Source organism: Saimiri boliviensis, chromosome 3, assembly GCF_048565385.1.
Source record: "Saimiri boliviensis isolate mSaiBol1 chromosome 3, mSaiBol1.pri, whole genome shotgun sequence".
Lineage (NCBI taxonomy): Eukaryota > Metazoa > Chordata > Mammalia > Primates > Cebidae > Saimiri > Saimiri boliviensis.
In genome coordinates, this window is record NC_133451.1 from 63,109,547 (window position 1) to 63,127,682 (window position 18,136).

The 18,136-nt window shown below is 42.2% G+C and overlaps 1 long non-coding RNA gene and 1 pseudogene across 1 annotated transcript; both read right to left on the reverse strand.

The window, feature by feature from the left end:
- Positions 1 to 2,093: 2,093 nt before the first annotated feature.
- On the reverse strand, positions 2,094 to 3,540 carry LOC101044085 (hsc70-interacting protein pseudogene; annotated as a pseudogene).
- A 1,581-nt stretch (positions 3,541 to 5,121) lies between these two features.
- On the reverse strand, positions 5,122 to 17,052 carry LOC141583999 (uncharacterized). Its single transcript, XR_012516841.1, has 5 exons — positions 16,982 to 17,052; positions 16,300 to 16,409; positions 13,059 to 13,206; positions 8,576 to 8,689; positions 5,122 to 5,511 (listed from the first exon to the last, which is right to left on the reverse strand). It is a non-coding gene; the product is annotated as an uncharacterized LOC141583999 (long non-coding RNA).
- Positions 17,053 to 18,136: the final 1,084 nt, after the last annotated feature.

An 18,136-nucleotide genomic window follows, 5' to 3' on the forward strand; every position in this document is an offset into this window, starting at 1 on the left:
CTGCAACTTTTACTGGGGCTGAGGCACCAGTGCTGGTACCCTCTGGGGCCCAAAGCCACTGGGGATATGATTGCACTCAGGAGTTGCCCCCACAAAATGTCTGAGTGGCTCTCTACCTCAGTCTAAAATCATCGTGGGGAGGTAAGGGGGCGGGACATGGTAATTTTCTCATTCCCAGTCTTGCACAGGTCCCTGTGGAGAGTGTGAATTCCCTTGGGGATCTCTGCCACTTACCCTTTCTCATTTTGGAGAGGTTCCCCTGGCCCTGTGCTGAGGTGAGACAGGCTGGTGTCCAGCTTCATTCCTCTCTCTTCTGTGTTTCTCTGCTGCCATGATAAATCCTGGCATGGTTTCTCAGGTGATCAGCCTGCAGGGTCAGGTTCACTAGTTCTGGTTTTCTTTCCATAACAACAGCACACATGAGGTGCTTTTGGTCTGCTATCTTGGCTCTTTTCCTTCTAGATTTTCTAATTTTTGTGCATAGATGTGCTCATAGTAATTTCAAATGATTTTGTATATTTTTTCGGTGTTGGTTGTAATTTCGCCATTTTTTAATTTTAATTGAGCGTATTTAAATGTTTTCTCTTCTTTTCCTGGTTAATCTATGTAATGGTCTATCAATTTAGCTTATTTTTTCAAAGAACCAATTTTTTGCTTCATTGATCTTTTGTGTTTTTTTTTTCAGTTTTATTTAGTTCTGTTCTGCTCTTTGTTTATTTTGTGTATTTTTTATTTATTTTATTTTATATATTTTTTAAAATTTCTCATTTTCTTTATCATTGGAGGGAAGGGAAAGCAAGTCAGCAGAGGTGGGGATATTGTTTCACTATTTAAGGAAGAGCTGAATACAAAGACAATGAGTCTTTCATAGTCTCAACAATTCCACAATGAGTAACTGTGGATTATCTCACTTATAATTTACATTGGATCACAAAAATGAGTTCCCCTCTGTGTATATCAATTTAATTCAAACCTTATTATCTTCAAAATACAAAGATGGATACTACAAGATTAACTCCAACTGCAATAGGCATTTTCTAAGTAGAAGATCAAACATCAATTTGATATGACAAGATTTTTGCCAGAGTGGAACTTAAATAAGCATTCTCATGGCCAAGTAAGAAACTACAGTTGTTGTGGGTATTACCCTACAACTACCATATGTATTACATATTAAATTAGACTCAGCATTAAATATGCTTGCATAATTATGCTGTTAATGATGACAGCAGTGATGATAACTGGTGGATAAAGCCTGTCTTTAACCCAAGAAAAGTCAGAGAAAAAAACCTTAATAAGCAGAAAGCAGACACAGAGTTGGGCATTTTTTGACTAGGAAAAAGAATTTTAAGCATAGAAATATAAAAAGAAAAGTACTCCCTTATTTACCCTATGTGGAAATAATATGATACGTTTATTAGATATGCTAGACAAGAACAGAACTAAGTACTCCAACTCTACTGCAGCATTACAGAAAAATCATCCCTTCACCACAGTGTAAGATTTAAGGACAACCTGCCCAAGGATGCATGGTGTATAAAACACAGCAAGATTGCTGCTGCCCTGCCAAGTACTACCCAGGTCCTAGTGAAATACTGGTGGTCCCAATTAGTTTATTGAAATAAATCTTTACAGAAAAAGATAAAGAATTTAAAAAGACAAGTCAAAATGCTTCAGGAACCAGATATCCAACACAAACTTTATCCTCAAATGAGTTACGTTTGCTTCGCACTAATAAACTTTTATTTCACTCAAATTAGAGCAAAAATCTTCTATACTTAAGAATCTTTCCTGCCCAATAATTCAAAGAAAAAAAAATCCAAAATGATTAGTAAAGAAAAATATAAGAATTAACAGACCCTTTAAATTTGTTTTAATATTTTTAAAGTTAAAAAGTGTTTAAAATTTGTAATTCCTAGTAGGAAAACATTATCTGAATGAATAGCCTAATGGCGAACCACTGTAAAATGCTTCAGCTGCATTTGGGGGAGAGGAGTAGGGATTATCTTCAAATACCCAAGCTCTCTTGATGAGAAGGTCAGAGGTACACTGGTTTGTGTTATTGCGACATCCATAAGGTGATCTAGGTTGCTTTTTCTTCAGCAAAGGCTTTATTTATCAGGAGGGCATTATGCTTGACCTCCAAATTTGGCTGACAATTTCCTGATAAGATTCATAACCTTTGGGTTGCTCTGGCATTTTGACATATTTGCTGGGTTCTGAGCCACATCCTGGAAGGCCACCATAACTTCTGGATCCTGTATGGCTGTTAAGAACCTCTGGATCACTAATCACGAAGACTTTCACTGAGTCTAGGCATTCCGGTCATTCCAGGCATGTCTCCTCCCATTCCAGGCATTCCTCCGGGAAAACCACCAGGTATTCCCCCAGGAAAGCCACCTGGAAAAGAGCCATACTGTGCTCCTGACTGTTGTCTGGCTTATTTCTCCATCTGGGCTCTCTCATGCTCTTCTCGAGCCTTCTTAACTCTTTCTATCCTTTCTTTGATGTCTCGCTCTTCACGTTTTCGCTCATACTTTCTCTGATGTTCTGCAATTTTCTGTGCCCTAGGTTGAATTTCTTTCAGCATTGCACTAGCATATTCATCATAATCCAATTTACAGGCAAGGGCAAGATCATGGGCTGCTTCTTCCCAGTGGCCTAGAAGTTTGTGTGCTTTCCCTCACCACTTGTGAGGCTGAGCTGAATCAGGATTTATTTCAATGGCTCTGTCACAGTCTCAGATGGCAGCGTTTGCCTTCTGTAATTTGACAAAGAACCTTGGCATACAAAATGGCCAAGCGAGGATTCACCTTGATGGCATCTGTGAGTAAGTCAATGGCTTTCTGCAATTCACCATTATTTAGGGCTTCAACAGCAGCTACTTTCTTATCATTTGCCTGATCCATCATATCCTCTGTTATCTCTGCATTTTCATCTCCCATTTCTTGAGGGGTGTCAGTGTCTGGTTCAGTCACACCCTCCCCAATAAATTAGTCCCTCTTAGGGGATTAAAAAGATCTGAATATGAGCTGAGAAATCGTAATCCTGGTATTTGACTTCTGTGTATTCTAAATTTTTTTTTAATCCTTCTCCTTTTACCCCAGAGACTAAAAGTTCTTCTGAGGAGCAGACAACATTAGACGGGGAGGTGGGGAATGGAGGTTTGAGCGGTTCCTGAATTGACTAATAAGGTGATAAGCTCATGTTTAGGTCCTACCTCTAAATTTATCAAGGGCTTCTAGTGGGACTCAAGAGACAGAGCCCCTGGCCCCTGTATGCTTCCTCAACTGTCTTGAGTGGAAAGGCCTCTTTCTCTTTTCTTATTTCAGGGCATTCTTTCTTGAATTGACTTTTTCTTCCACATCTATAGCACCTACCTTGCCCTTCCTCCCTCTTGTTTCTGGGACTCTTTGATCCTGCTCCTCCATGCTCTTTAGGGGGTCTGGTAAATGAGGGCCTTGGTTCTCCAGATGGAGGCTGGGTTCCTTAAAAGGAGGGTTGGGGCCCTTTATAGTTTCTGCCTTGCTGGAAACTCTATTTAGAAGTACATGGGTTTAGAGCCATTTGTTGGAAGGTAGATAATATGTTTTCTTTTTTGTTTTTGCTTTTATTTGTCCCTCCTTACATATACCTTCTGAGCTTCCCTGAAGCTACTTATGGGATGGTCTTCCCAATTTTTTCTCTTGTGATTTTTTTGAAATGTCTGGCCAATTTTTAGTGACAAATTGGAGTTTCAACAATCCTTGCCCAAAGGGATTATCCAAATTGAGACCTCATATTGTCTCATTTGCCCCCTCACTCTGTTTAGAAATCTCATAGGACCTGCATCCTTTTCCTGTTGTATATCTAATGCTTTAAAAAGATTTTGGCTTTCGGGTACTGATTTCCAAGTTTCTTTTATTATCGTCTTCCTTAGGTCCTGCATGTTTTCCTAATAATCCATGTTGTTATTGTCCTACCAGGGGTCTCAGGTGGGGAATTTTTGGTCCGTGGTAGGAATATTTTGACTGGGGGGATGCTCCTGCTCCCAAACTGCCATAGCAACACTATAAATTATGCTCCTTTCTTCCCCTAAAAATAGAATGCCCAAGATGGACATTAACTAGACCTAAGTGTATAACTGAGGTCCTAAGAATTACTCAATTTGATCTGTCACTCCATAAGGGTCATCTAGTAGTGTCTTAAGCTTGTTGTTGTTGTTGTTTTAAATATATTCTGGACTTAACTGGCTAAGAGAGCATTTACATAGCCAACCTCCCTCACCCCCTTGTAATACCTATTTCAAAGGAAAGAAAGTCTTTAGGTGTGGAGGAAAGTGGAAAATTCTGAATATCTTTTTTACATTGTTCTACCTCACACTGGAGTCCTTTTAGAGATGATTGTATAGGTTGGGAGGGAACAGGTTCATGAGATGGTAATCCCCAAGAGTCAGGGTTATAAGAGGGGTGGATAACATAAGCAGAGGAAGGATTTGGAATGGGATGTGAGGTGGCAATGGCTGCTTCAGTGGGAGGATTGGGGACACTCAGTGGGGGAAGATAATCTAGGGAATCCCATGCACTGGAGTCTTCAGGCATGGGAGGCTGTTCCTCTGACTTTTCATTCTGAGGTGCCAGATTGGATTCTTCCCTATTTGTTTTTAAGGGAAAAGGGAGGAGAGGTCTCTGCCTCCAGCAAAGAGCAAAGTTTAGTTCTTGAGACATTGGACATTTATCATTAACATATTGCCTTATAAGCTGACACCTTACATCCTCATTTGACCCAAATTTGACCAGAAGATTGAGGGTTTAAGGATGGATCCCTGAGTCCAAATAAAACAGCAATTTTTATTATTTTTTTCTCTTCCTTATGTTTAGTCCTTTCATTATCCTTCTGGTATTTTAACATGAGACCTCAGGGGCCATCAAGGGGGATATCCTTGTCCTTTTTGCTCCCTGTCTTGTTTGGGGTATTCCCCATGTTGATGGTTTTGGGGTGAGGTTCAATTTCCCTTACTGAAAATTTCTCACCTTTTGGGGTGAGGCCCAATTATCCCTGCTGAAAAGTTTTTACCTTTTTGGGTGAGGCCCAATCTCACCTACTGGAAATTTCTCACCTACCCTACTAGTGAAGGTTTGTGTGAGGTTCAATACCCCTAGTGGAGATGTCTCACCTCTTTTTAACCTCCAAGCCACCCCAACCAGAGAATACTTAACCACATGCCTGTGGCTTTTTTGCCTTGGTATGTTCTGACCAAGGAATACGTTACTGCTACCCCTCAAGTGGCTTTTCTTACCTTGTTCTCAATAACCAAGGATATACTTTATCGACTCCTGTGGCATCTTTTTCTTGGTCTTTGCACAGAGTTGCTTAATTGCCACGATATTCATAAGCCCCCGTGTTTTTTATGTGCATTATTGTGAGTTCAGTCTTGTTCATCACATTGGGTGAGTGCTGATTCTTAGCCTCCAAGTCTGCTGTAATGAGTTGGCGGAATGCATCTCATCATGAGAAAGGACCCACGACTGCCTGGAAGAGAACAGCTTGTCCCTGTATGGGCCATCATTTATTGTATGTAAAATTTTGGTGCTACAGAATAAATAACACTTAAAGATAAATTCTCTCAGCAAGGCAGTTTACTTCTATTGAAGGGTGCACCTCACAGATAGAGCAATGGTGAGTGAACACCTGGACAGCGGAGGGGAAGGAGTACTTATTCCTGATGGAGGTAGCTTCTTCTGCTGTGTTGTTCCCCTACTGGCTAGGGTTAAACTGCACATTCTAGGCTAATTCTGATTGGTTGTTTTAAAGAGAGCAGAATTACAAGCTGGAGTGGCAGGATGGGTAGTTTGGCAGGAAGGACTGTTATGAGCAGGTCAGAGTAGGTAGCCAGGGGTGACCTAAGTCAAAGCAGGTGACTGGAGCAGGTGACCAGAGCAGGTGACTAGGATGAGTCAGAATGGAGCAGAGGACGAAAGGAACAGATGTGAACTACTGATTAGAACTGATGAAGAAGGTTGTTTACTGAAACTACAAGGAAGTTAAACTTCAAAATGAAGGCCAAAGAACTTGACATACTGACATACTGATTTTTTAAAGAGAAATTTATAACTCATTGTATCCAACAGTTGTAGGACCTGAATGTGTAAAAATACTAGAGGAAAACCTAGGGAAAGTCTTCCATACATTAGTGTAGGCAAATAATTCATAACTCAAAATAACAGGCAAGAAAAACAAAATTGACAAATTTGAGTTAAATTTAAAAACTTCTGCATAGCCAAAATAAAATAATAATAATTAGGAGAGTAAAAAGACAACCTACAGAATGGCAGAAAATATTTTCAAACAATTGATCCAACAGAGGACTGATACCCAGAATTTACAAAAAACTCAAACAACTCAAGAATAAAAATAACCCATTGAAAAGTTGGCAGATGTTATAAATGTACGTTTTTTTTTTTTCCAAGAAGACAGGCAAATGGCAAACAAGCATTTGGAAAAAATGCTCAGCATCACTGATAATCAGAAAAGAGAAATGCAAATTAAATCACAATAATACATCATCTTGCACCAATATGAATGACTATTATTTAAATGTCAAAATATAACAGATGTTGGCAAAGATGTACAGTAAAATAAATGTTTATTTGCTGTTGGTGAAAATGTAAATTAGTACAATTTTGTGGAAAATAATATGAATATTCTCATATATAAAATTTTTATTTGTTCTTGCAGTCGCAGTACTATGTATCTACACAAAAGTAAAGAATTATATCAAAATATACTTGTACTTGTCTGTTGATCAAATCACTTTTCACAATAGCAAAGATACGGAATCAGACATGTGGAGAGATCGTGGCATATAGGAGGCAGACTAGATTGCAGTTCCTACTCAGACAAATAGAGCAGCATGTGAAGACTCACATTATAAACTCTTGCTTCAGAATAATTACAGGAATACCTCAGAAAAGCCAAGAGAACCCACAGATCCTCTGGAGGAAATGAAATTCTCCTGCAACACCTGGGAGACTCCCTAAATACTGTGAGTGTCCAAATTGTGGAAGTGGCAAAAAGGGATCATCTGCCCCCAAACACACGTTTTCACTCGGGAACCTGGAAGTCTAGATAAAGGGAGAAGATTTTTACCTTACTTCAAGCTGGGTCAATTTACAGACCCAAGTGAATTACGAGTGGATAGGAAGCAGTAGAAACAGACCTGTGAGCTTGCTGGGTTCCCTAGTAAGCCATTTCTGCCTTGCCTAACAGAGGTCCTTTGTGGAGGCTGCCAAAGGCACTGGGAAAACACCATAGGGTGAAAAAAACCTCCAGCTAAACTCTGTAGTGATTTTAACTGATCAAGAAGTCTCCTGGCCAGAACTCAGAGAAGGGTATAAATCTGGTGTTCAGACTCCACAGACAGGGGAAGCACAAAAGCTCTACTTGCTTTTGCAGCTGGGAGGTTGGTAGACTGGGGCAAGATTTTAGCCCTACTTGCCCTCTGCCTGGAAACAAACTTGGTGCTGTGGTGGGTGGGAGTAACATTGGCCCTTTGGGTTGCATGAGAGCTGGGTGAAGTCTGTGACTGCTGGCTTTTCTCCACTTCCCTGAAAACCTGCATGACACCGAGGGACTGTGTTAAAGAAACTTCTCTTCCTGGGTCTACTAGAACAGGGGTTTCAAATGCAGGGATTTTCTTTGAGCACCTCTTCCATGTGTCCATCTGGAAACCAGAGGGATTTCAAATGTAAAGTTCTTTGTCTGGTTTTCTCATGTGTGGGCCAGATAGGGAAAGCCAAGTGGGGCTCTTTTGTCCCATATTCCTACCAAAATCTCTGGGAGGAGGGGGCTGTGTGACTCAGGGTTGTAGAATAAGTAGCCAATTCGGTATCAGAGTCAAATATCAATCACTCCAAAGGAAGTTTAAAAGAACTTCTCTCATTGACCAAGAACATAAATGGGGAGGGAATAACTCAAGGGTTAAAATTTCAGCTGCTCCTACTTAAATGGATTTTCCACTCTGGGTTCCCCTCCCACAACAGCATGGAAGCTGGTCTCTCTCTCTCTCTCTCTCTCTCTCTCTCTCCCTCTGTCTGTCTCTGTCTCTGTCTCTATCTGTCTATAAATCACTCTTCCACAAAACTCTTTGGGTCCATGATTGTATTCAAATGGCAAAGCTCAACACACCTCCAGAGCCCCTTTCCCCATTTTTTAGGGTTAGAGAGGCCAAGAGCCTAAGTGGTCTAGCAGTTAGGATTCCTGGTTTTCACCCAGGTGGCCCAAGTTTTACTCCCAGTGTAGGAACCAAACAATCTGGTTGAAGTTTTACTACCCCCATTACATCTATTGATGAGCCAGCCAGATGTCAAACTTCAGAGCAGTGAGTGATATTGGACCTCTTTTGCTTGCTAATCTGTCCTTTCTCTTTTTAAAAATTTGTTAAGGAGGTAAAAACCAGGCACTTGTTGGCCATCTAAGAATGACTAGTGCTGCTGCTGGGCTAAAGACACAGATGTCAGGCTTTCTGGGAATGGACTCTCTAGCAACCCCCAGTTCTTTGGAACAGGGAGCATTGATTAGCTCCCAACCAGCTTACCTTTCTTACTGTTCTTTCTTTCTCTGGGCCAAGCAGAGGGTTTGTAGGAGAAAAGGGCAGCAGTCTCGATCTCCAAGTTCAGTCCTGTTGAAGTTGTGGCCCTTCTTAGACTGCCTAAGAAAAAGCCACCTATGTGAGCCATGCCGAGCTTTTCAGAACCCAACCTCTGTGTCCTGTTATCTATGAGGCAAACTTCTTCCTGGCTCTTTCCTCTAAGATATTTCCTACATGTGAGGCTATTACCTTTCTTGCTAGGATTTTGAAGCTCTTGGGGTGGCAGTCCAGAAACCCTTGCCTGTGGTGCCCTCAGGCTTATGCCTATGAGGACCTCCTATAGTATAAATACACAGGGCTAGTTCCCTTAGTCCACTAAGCTAGGTTATGTCCTAACAGAGCCAGAGTCTATCAGTGGGTACTGGAGACTATAGGGCACTGTTTTTTGTCACCTGAAAATCCCAATACAACTGAATGGTGCCAAAATCTAATAACATGCAATTTGTCTTGACTAGGATTGGCTCTCCAGATGGCAGAACTTCTCCATCTAGAATGCTATAGTCAGACCTGGTCTGAGGCTTAAATAGTTAATTACAGGTCACACAACCTTAGGGCATATTCCTATAATGGAAAATGGGGTGAGGGAGAAGGCCCAGGTCCTGAGGGCATTGTTCTGGCCTCGGCAGCCAGCCATTACCTTATTTAAGATTGTTGTGCTTAGAGGCCCTTCTCAAGGAGTTTATTCTCCAAGGGAAGTTTTATGGTCAGGCCTATGTTAATGAAGCTCTTGTTAGGGAATATTGGCAACCATCACCCAAGCCTCATTGGCCTAGTTCTTCAAGAATGTGCCAGTACAGGGCCACTAAGCCCAGCAATCCTCATGTTCTTAAGGTGGCCAAAGAGGATATTAGACACTGAGGGTGTGTCCATGATGCTGGTGTGATTAAACCTGGCACATACGGGGGGCCCAGAAGATGATTATGCATCTAGGGCACAATGAAACTGCAAGGGGCTATAACTGCATCCAGGGCTAGCAGTTGCAAGGAATAACAGGGATGAGGGCATCCCTGTGTTCAATTTCAGATGGGTGCTACTCTTCCCAAGGCAAAATCACCCTTAAAGTGTATCCTGGATAACTGGGACCAATTTAATCCACAATCTTTGGAAAAGAAGTGGCCCATTTTTTTTTCTGCCAAACAGCATGGCCACAATACTCTCTGCTGAGCAGAGAAACCTGGCCTCCTAAGGGAAATATAAATTATAACACCCTTTTGCAATTAGACGTCTTCTGTAAGAGAGAAGGTTAATGGATTGAGGTCCCTACGTGCAAGTTTTCTTTTCTCTAAGAAATAATTCTCAGCTATGTAAAGCTTATAATCTATGCCCTACTGGTCCCTTCTCAGGACTACCCCCATATTCAGGACTCCCTGTGGTGCCTTCCTCTACCGATGATGACCAGTTCTCCTCAGCTCCTAAAACCCAAGAGGAGTCAGGGAAGGCCGAAATGGGCAAGGCAACTCAGGCTTCTAGGATGCCCCAACTCTGCCCTCTACAGGCAGTAGGAGGAGAATTCGGCCCAATCAAAGTACAGACTCCCTTTTCATTTTCTGACTTAAAGAAAATCAAGGTGGACTTAGGAAAATTTTCAAATGACCCGGACAAGTACATAGACGTTCTGCAGGGCCTGGGTCAATCCTTTGAATTAGATTGGAAAGATATTATGTTATTGCTTAGACAGACTCTAACCAGCAATGAGAGAGAGGCTGCTCTAGCAGTGGCTCAAGAATTTGGGGACACTTGGTACCTTTGTCCAATTACATGATTAAATGACATCAGAGGAGGATAGATTCCCTACAGGTAGACAGGCAGTCCCTAGCATGAACACTTGCTGGGATCCTGACTCAGAACATGGGGACTGGAGTTGCATGTACCTACTGACCTACATACTTAGGGATTAAGGTAAACCAGAGAAAAGCCCATGAACTATGCAATGTTATCCACCATAACTCAGGGAAAGGAAGAAAACCCAACAGCCTTCATAGAGTAGTTATGGGAGGCCTTAAGAAAGTATACTCCCCTGTCACCAGACTCCATTGAGGGTCAGCTAATACTAAAAGACAAATTTATTACACAAACAGCAGCAGACATTAGGAGGAAGTTCCAGAAGCTGGCCCTGGGGCCAGAACAGAGTCTAGAATGATTGCTAAATCTAGCAACATCAGTGTTTTATAATAGAGATCAAGAAGAAGGGGCAGAAAGGGACAGGAGAAAAAATAAAAAGACCGCAGCCCTAGTTAGAGTCGTCAGGCAAGCAGACCAAAGGGACTCGAAAAAGGGAAAGGCTTGGGTTAGTCACCAGTCTGGCAGAGCTTGCTATCACTGCAGCCTACTGGGACACTTTAAGAAAGATTGTCCCCAGAGGAATGAATCACCTTCTTGTCCTTGCCCACTGTGCCAATGGAATCACTGGAAGGCACACTGTCCCAGGGGATGAAGGTTCCCAGGGCCTGAGGTGGCTAACCAGATAACCTGACAGCAGAACTGAGGGTGCCTGGGGCAAGCGCCAGCACAAGCCATCACCCTCACCGAGCCCCGGGTAAAGCTAACCATAGAGGACCAGGAAGTCAATCTTCTGGACACTGGCTCAGCCTTCTCAGTTTTGCTTTTCTGCCCTGGACAGTTGTCCTCAAAGTTAGTAACTGTCTGAGGAGCCCTAGGACAAGCAGTCTTCTGATATTTCTCTCAGCCCCTAAGCTGTAACTGGGGAGATGTGCTCTTCTCCCATGCCTTCCTTATCATGCCAGAAAGTCCCACTCCCTTATTACAAGGGTGGGACTTGTTAGCCAGAGCAAGAACCATTATTTATATGAATGTCAGGGAGGAAATCCCTCTCTGCTTTCCATTATTTGAAGAAGGGATTAATCTTGCAGTTTGGGCAATGGAGGGACAATTTGGGTGAACAAAGAATGCCTGCTGAATTTGAATAAGGCTAAAGGATCCCAACTCATTTTCTTACCAAAGACAGTACCCCCTAAGACTGGAAGCCAAAAATGGCTACAGGATATTGTAAAGAACTTAAAAGCTCGGGTCTAGTGAGGTTCTGTAACAGCCCTTGTAATATTCCAATTTTAAAAGTACAAAAACCTAATGGGCAGTGGAGGCTAGTGCAAGATTTCAGGCTTATTAATGAAGCTGTGATCCCTTTATATCCAGCTGCACCCAACCCATACACCTTGCTGTCTCAAATATCAGGTGAGGCACAATAGTTTACAGTACTGGATCTTAATGATGCCTTTTTCTGTGTTCCATTACATCCTGACTCCCAGCTTTTGTTTGCCTTTGAAGATCCTTTAGGCCAGAATTCTCAGCTCACCCCTGACAGTGTTACCTCATTGCTTTTGAGATAGCCCTTACCTGTTTGACTAGGCTCTAGCTCAGGACCTGAGTCATTTTTTACATCCAGGTACCCTGTTTCTTCAATATATGGATGACTTACTTTTAACTGCTAACTCAGAAACCCAGAGTCGGCAGGCCACACAGGACCTCCTAAACTTTCTAGCCACCTGTGATATAAGATTTCCAAATCAAAAGCCCAACTTTGTAGGCAAGAGGTAAAATACCTAGGGCTTGTCTTATCTAAGGACACTTGAGCCCTTGATGGATAATGCTTCCAACCCATACTGGCATTCCCCCACTCAAAAAATGTTAAAACAGTTGTGGGGAGTCTCAGGAATAACTGGTTTCTGCTGATTGTGGATTCCCAGATATGGTCAAATAGCCAAATCCCTATATACTCTTGATTAAGGCAACCCAAAAAACTAATACCCATCTAACACAATGGGACCCTGTAGCAGAGGCAAAAAGCCAGAAGAGGCATTGGGGTTCTCACCAAGACTTAGGGGACCATGCCACAACTGGTGGCATACATAAGTAAGAAAATTGATACAGTAGCAAACGGCTGGAAACACTGCTTGTGGGTCATAGCCACGGTGGCTATTTGGTCTCAGAAGTTGTTAAAATAGTGCAGAGGAAAATCTAACTGTATGGACTTCACAAAATGTAGCTGGAATTCTGGCCTCTAAATAAGGCTTATGGCTGTCCAACAACCACTTACTTAAACATCAGGCCTTCATGCTCGAAGGGCCTGTACTTCAGGTGCACACATGTGCAGCCCTCAATTCAGCTACTTTTCTTCCTAAGGAAGGGGTAGACAGAGAACATGACTGTCAGCAGGTTATAGGCCAGAACTATGCAGCTCAAGAGGATCTCTTAGAATCTCCTCTAGCCAATCCTGACCTTAACCTGTACACTTACAGAAGTTAATTTATGGAAAATGGAGTTCAGAAGGCAGTGTATGCAGTAGTCAGTGATCAAACAGTGCTTGAACATAATTCCCTTCCTCCTGGAACTAGTGCTCAACTGGCAAAACTAGTAGCCCTCACTCAAGCTCTAAAGTTAGGAAAGGAAAAGAGATTCCAAATATGCTTACCTGCTTCTGCATGCTCGTGCTGTCACATGGAAAGAAAGAGAATTCCTAACTTTGGTCGAAACTCCCATTAAATGTCATAAGGAAATTTTAGACTATTCCAAGCTGGCCAAGAACCCAAAGAGGTAGCAGTCTCACACTGCCAGGGTCACTATAAAGAAAATGAAAAGAAAGCAAAGGGCAATCACCGAGCTGACCTAAAGGCAAAAAGGGCAGCTAAACAAGAATTTATAGAAGGACGTTTAATATGGGAAAACCCTCTACAGGGATCTAGACCTCAATACTCATCAGAAGAGGTAGAGTGGGCAGTCTCCCAGGGACATAATCTTCTTCCTTCAGGGTGGCTAGCTACTGAGGAGGAAAAAGTACTCTTACCCGCTGCCAGCTGGTGAAAAGTACTTAAAACCCTACATGGAACCTTCCATATGGATATAGAGAATACATATCAAATGGCCAAATCTATATTTACAGAAAAATGTCTCTTCAAGGCTGTCCAACAAATAGTCAAAGGATGTAAAATACGCCAGAAACATAATCCTTTGTCTCTTCAAGGCTGTCCAACAAATAGTCAAAGGATGTAAAATATGCCAGAAACATAATCCTTTGGCACATTGCAAAGTTCCTCCTGGGGAACAGTGAACTCGTCATTACCCAGGTAAGGACTGGCAAATGGACTTTACCCATATGCCTAAGTCTCAGGGATATCAACATCTGTTAGGATATGTAGATGCCTACCCAAACTGAGTTGAGGATTCCCCCTGTATAACAGAAAAAGCCCAAGAGGTAATAAAAGTCCTGATTAATGAAATAATCCCTAGATTCAGATTTCCCTGCTGTCTTCAAAGCGATAACAGTCCTGCTTTCAAAACTGCAGTGACCCAAGGAATTCCAGAGTTAGGAATACAGTATCATCTCCACTGTGCTTGGAGGCCTCAGTCCTCAGGGAAAGTGGAGAAGATGAAAGAAATTCTTAAACGACACTTAAAGAAACTGATGCAGGAAACCCACCTCCCATGGCCTTCTCTGTTACCAATAGTACTCTTAAGGGCTTGAAACTCTCCTCAGAAAATAGGACTCAGCCCCTATGGGATGCTTTATGGATGACCCTTTCTTACTAATAATCTTGTATTAAACAAGGAAACAGTAGATCTATTAAAAGATATAAACTCCTTGGCTAAGTACCAACAGGCTCTTAGAATCTTACCTGAAGGACACCCAAGGGAAAAAAGGAAATAGCTGTTCTGCTCTGGAGACTTAGTGCTTGTTAAGTCTTTCCCCTCAGACTGCCCCTCCCTAGGTCCATCTTGGGAAGGACCATTTTCAGTTATTCTGTCTACCCCAATGGCAGTTAAGGTGGTGGGAACTAACTTATGAATTCATCTCACTCAGCTGAAGCCTTGGGCATCTTCTGAAGAAAATCATAGGCCCTTCACTCCACAGCCTGAAGTTCCAGGAGACAGCCATTCATACACCTGTGAGCCTTTAGAGGATCTACATTTACTCTTCTAATGATATCCCCAGGAAGGTATCTACTCATGAGTCTAACTTACAACCTGGCATTAACAGAACTATCACTCTTTAATTTTACTATTTGCAACCTGACCCTATGCAGTCACCCCTACGGATTGGCCTACATCTCATAAATTCTCCTTATCTGTGGCTTACTGCCTAATTATACTTCTAATAGCTCTTCTCTTCTCCTTCTGATATTATCACTTCCTCAAATCAGATGGGACTTATAGGTCCCGTGGTCACCAATCTACAAATTCCATCTACCTCAAACTTCACTTGTGTCAATTCTACCAACAACTCCAATGCTTCCTTATGCCAAAACTGGGTTGCCTTACCCCCAGGCCTTAACTGCCTAGCACCAGGCTTATTCTTTGTGGCACCTCAGCCTACCATTGCCTAAATAATACCCCTGGGGAAATATTCCTCCTCTCCTTCCTAGTGCACCCCCACATCAATTTACACTGACTCTCAGGTGCAGAGTCTTCTCTTGAGAAGGCCATTTCATACTCAAATCCTAACTATTCCTTTCATAGTGGGGGATAGAATAATAGGACTTGGTACTGGCACTGGAGGAATTAATTACTACCTCCACTCAGTTTTACTACAAGCTGTCTCACGAGTTAAATAATGAAATGGAAAAGGTTGTTGATTCTCTAGTAACTCTGCAAAAGCAGCTTAACTCTTTAGATGCCATGGCTCTTCAAAATAGAAGGGTCCTGAATCTGCTAACAGCAGAGATGGGGGAGTCTGTCTTTTTTTAGGGGAAGAATGCTGCTGCTTTGTAAACAAATCAGGTATTGTTTTAAACAACATTAAAGAACTCAGTAACCAATCAAACACAGGGCTAAAGACCTTTAAGAAACAGGATTGTGGAGCTTAACAACTAGCTGTCCTGGCTCTACCCTCTTCTAGGCCCATTTAGAACCATTCTATTATTGTTGGCCTTCAGGCCTCTCACCTTTAACCTTCTTGTCAAATTTGTTTTTCTATAATTGAGGTCATGAGGCTACAAATAGTCCTGCAAATGCAATCCCAGATGTCCTTGGCTCATGAGTTCTATATTGGGCCTCTGGATTGCAATACTCCCCTCCGGAGAAAACCTCAACTGCAGGGCCCCTTCTATGCCCCAATTCAGCAGAAGTAGTTAAAGAGTGATTGATACCCATGTCCCAACAGCAGTTGGACTTTCCTGTCCAGAGGGAGGACTAAGGGACTGTGTTAAAAAAAAAACTTCTCTTCCAGAGTCTGCTAGGAGAGTGTTTCAAATGCAGGAATATCCTTTGAGTGCCCCTTCCATGCCTCCATCTGGAGACCAGAGGGATTTCAAATGTAAAGTTATTTTTCTGGTTTTCCTGTGTGCAGGCCAGGTAGGGAAAACTAGTTGGGGCTTTTTTGTCTCCAATTCCCCCAAAAGCTCTGGGAGGAGGGGGCTCTGCAACTCAGGGTTGTAGAATAAGTAGCCAATATGGTATCAGAGTCAAAGATTAATCACTCCAAAGGAAGTTTAAAAAATTCTCATTGGACAAGAGCATGAATGGGAAGGGAATAACTCAAGGGTCAAAACTTCAGCTGCTCCTACCTAAATGGATTTTTTGCTCTGGGTTCGCCTCCCACAATAGCATAAGAGCTATCTTCTCTCTCTTTCTTTCTCTCTATCTGTCTGTCTGTCTAATAAATCACTCTTCTGCAAAACGTTTTGGGTCCACAATTTCGTTCAAAAAGTAAAACTCACCATGCCTCCAGGGTCCCTTTCCCCATTCTTCAGGGTTCAAGAGGCCAAAAGCCTATGTGGTCTAGCAGTTAGAATTTCTGGTTTTCACCCAGGTAGCTCGGGTTCAACTCCTGGTGTGGGAAACAGGCAATCTGGTTAAAGTTTTACTCTTCTGGTTACAACACAACAGAGGCAGCCAGAATTCTCCTAGGAACATAATTCTATTGACCTGGAAACCATACCCCATTTCCCACAGCAGCCACAGAAAGCCGCTCAAAGAGAGTCTAAGGTCAGACACATCTATCCCTGTCTCTACCTAATGGTCCTTTACTACCTACACTGGTAGCTGATGACAAAGGGCAAATATCCTTGGAACTCCTGGGTCCCCACCCCCACCTATTTCTCTCACACTACCACAGCTGCTGCTCTCTGGAAAGCACCACCACGTGGAGGAGGTCAATCAATACAAAAACAGTTCATTAAACAACCAAAGCTAAGGATCCTCACAGAGTCTATTTACCACCGTCACTTCCACCACAGCAGGTTCTGATAATTATGACTGAAAGACCCACGGATGATTCACATCACAGTACTCTGTGCAGATTATAATTCTCAGTACGTAGCCCAGGGTCTGGTAGACTAGATGGGTGGCTAGATCCAGAAGAGAAATTGTAATAACTGAGTGAGTTAGAAGGAAACACACCATGCTCTGAGTTCCAAATTAAGAGTTCTTAATTAATTAGCTTGTGACTGAGAGTCAGCTCTCGTTCAAAATCTCTCAGCCCTGAGGAAGGGGCTTGATTTCCCTTTATACCTTGATTTAGGTAGGGGAGGGGGAGCCTAGCTGCAGTGGAATTTTACAGAAGCAGAACAAGCAAGTTAGTAGGAGGAGGCTGGAAACCAGTGGGCAGGAAGTTCCCAGGATTGTTAGTTGCCAAGGGTATTTCCATATAATCACTAAGGGGGGTAGCAGGAGGAACTTTCTATACAATCAATCACCAAGGAAGGTATTCACAATAGCAGATAGACTTGCCAAACAGGATGTGGTTACAATGGTTACAGGTACTGTGAACAGTGTGAACCACTCTTAACAATCCAAGGCTTTGAGTGCAGCCTGACCCAGTAATGCACCTGAGGGGGCGCAGCAGGGAGGGGAGGCTAGAGAGAGCTTGTCAGGTTTTGCAGCTAAGATGGAGTCAGTTAGGCTAACCCAAGTTAGGTTATTACAAGATAACAATCACTACAGCTCACCTCTCTGGAAGCCACATCCCTAGAAGAAAAGGGAGAGTACTACATTAAAGGAACACACTGTGGGCCAAAAAAACTCTGAACAGCAGCCTGAAGCCTTAGACCTTCCCTCTGACAGAGCTTGCCCAAATGAGAACAAAGAAGAAAACCAACTCTGGTAATACGACAAAACAAGGTTCTTTAACACCCCCCAAAAATCACACTAGCTCACTAGCAATAAATCCAAACTAAGAAGAAATTCTCAATTTACCAAGAAAAGAATTCAAAAGGTTATTTATTAAGCTAATTAGGGGAACACCAGAGAAAGGTGAAACCCAATTTAAGAAAGCCCAAAAAATAATTCAAGAAATGAGGGGAGAAATTTTCAATGAAATAGCATAAATAAAAAAACAATCAAAATTTCAGTAAAAAATGGATGCATTTCTAGAAATGCAAAATGCTCTAGAGAGTCTTAGGAATATAATTGAATAAAATAAAAAAAAAAAACTATGAACAAAGCATAATTGGCATGCCTGAGGAAGAAAAGAAATCTAAAAATTTGGAAAACATATTTTGGGGAATAATTGAGGAAAACTTCCCTGGCCTTGCTAGAGACCTAGACATTAAAATA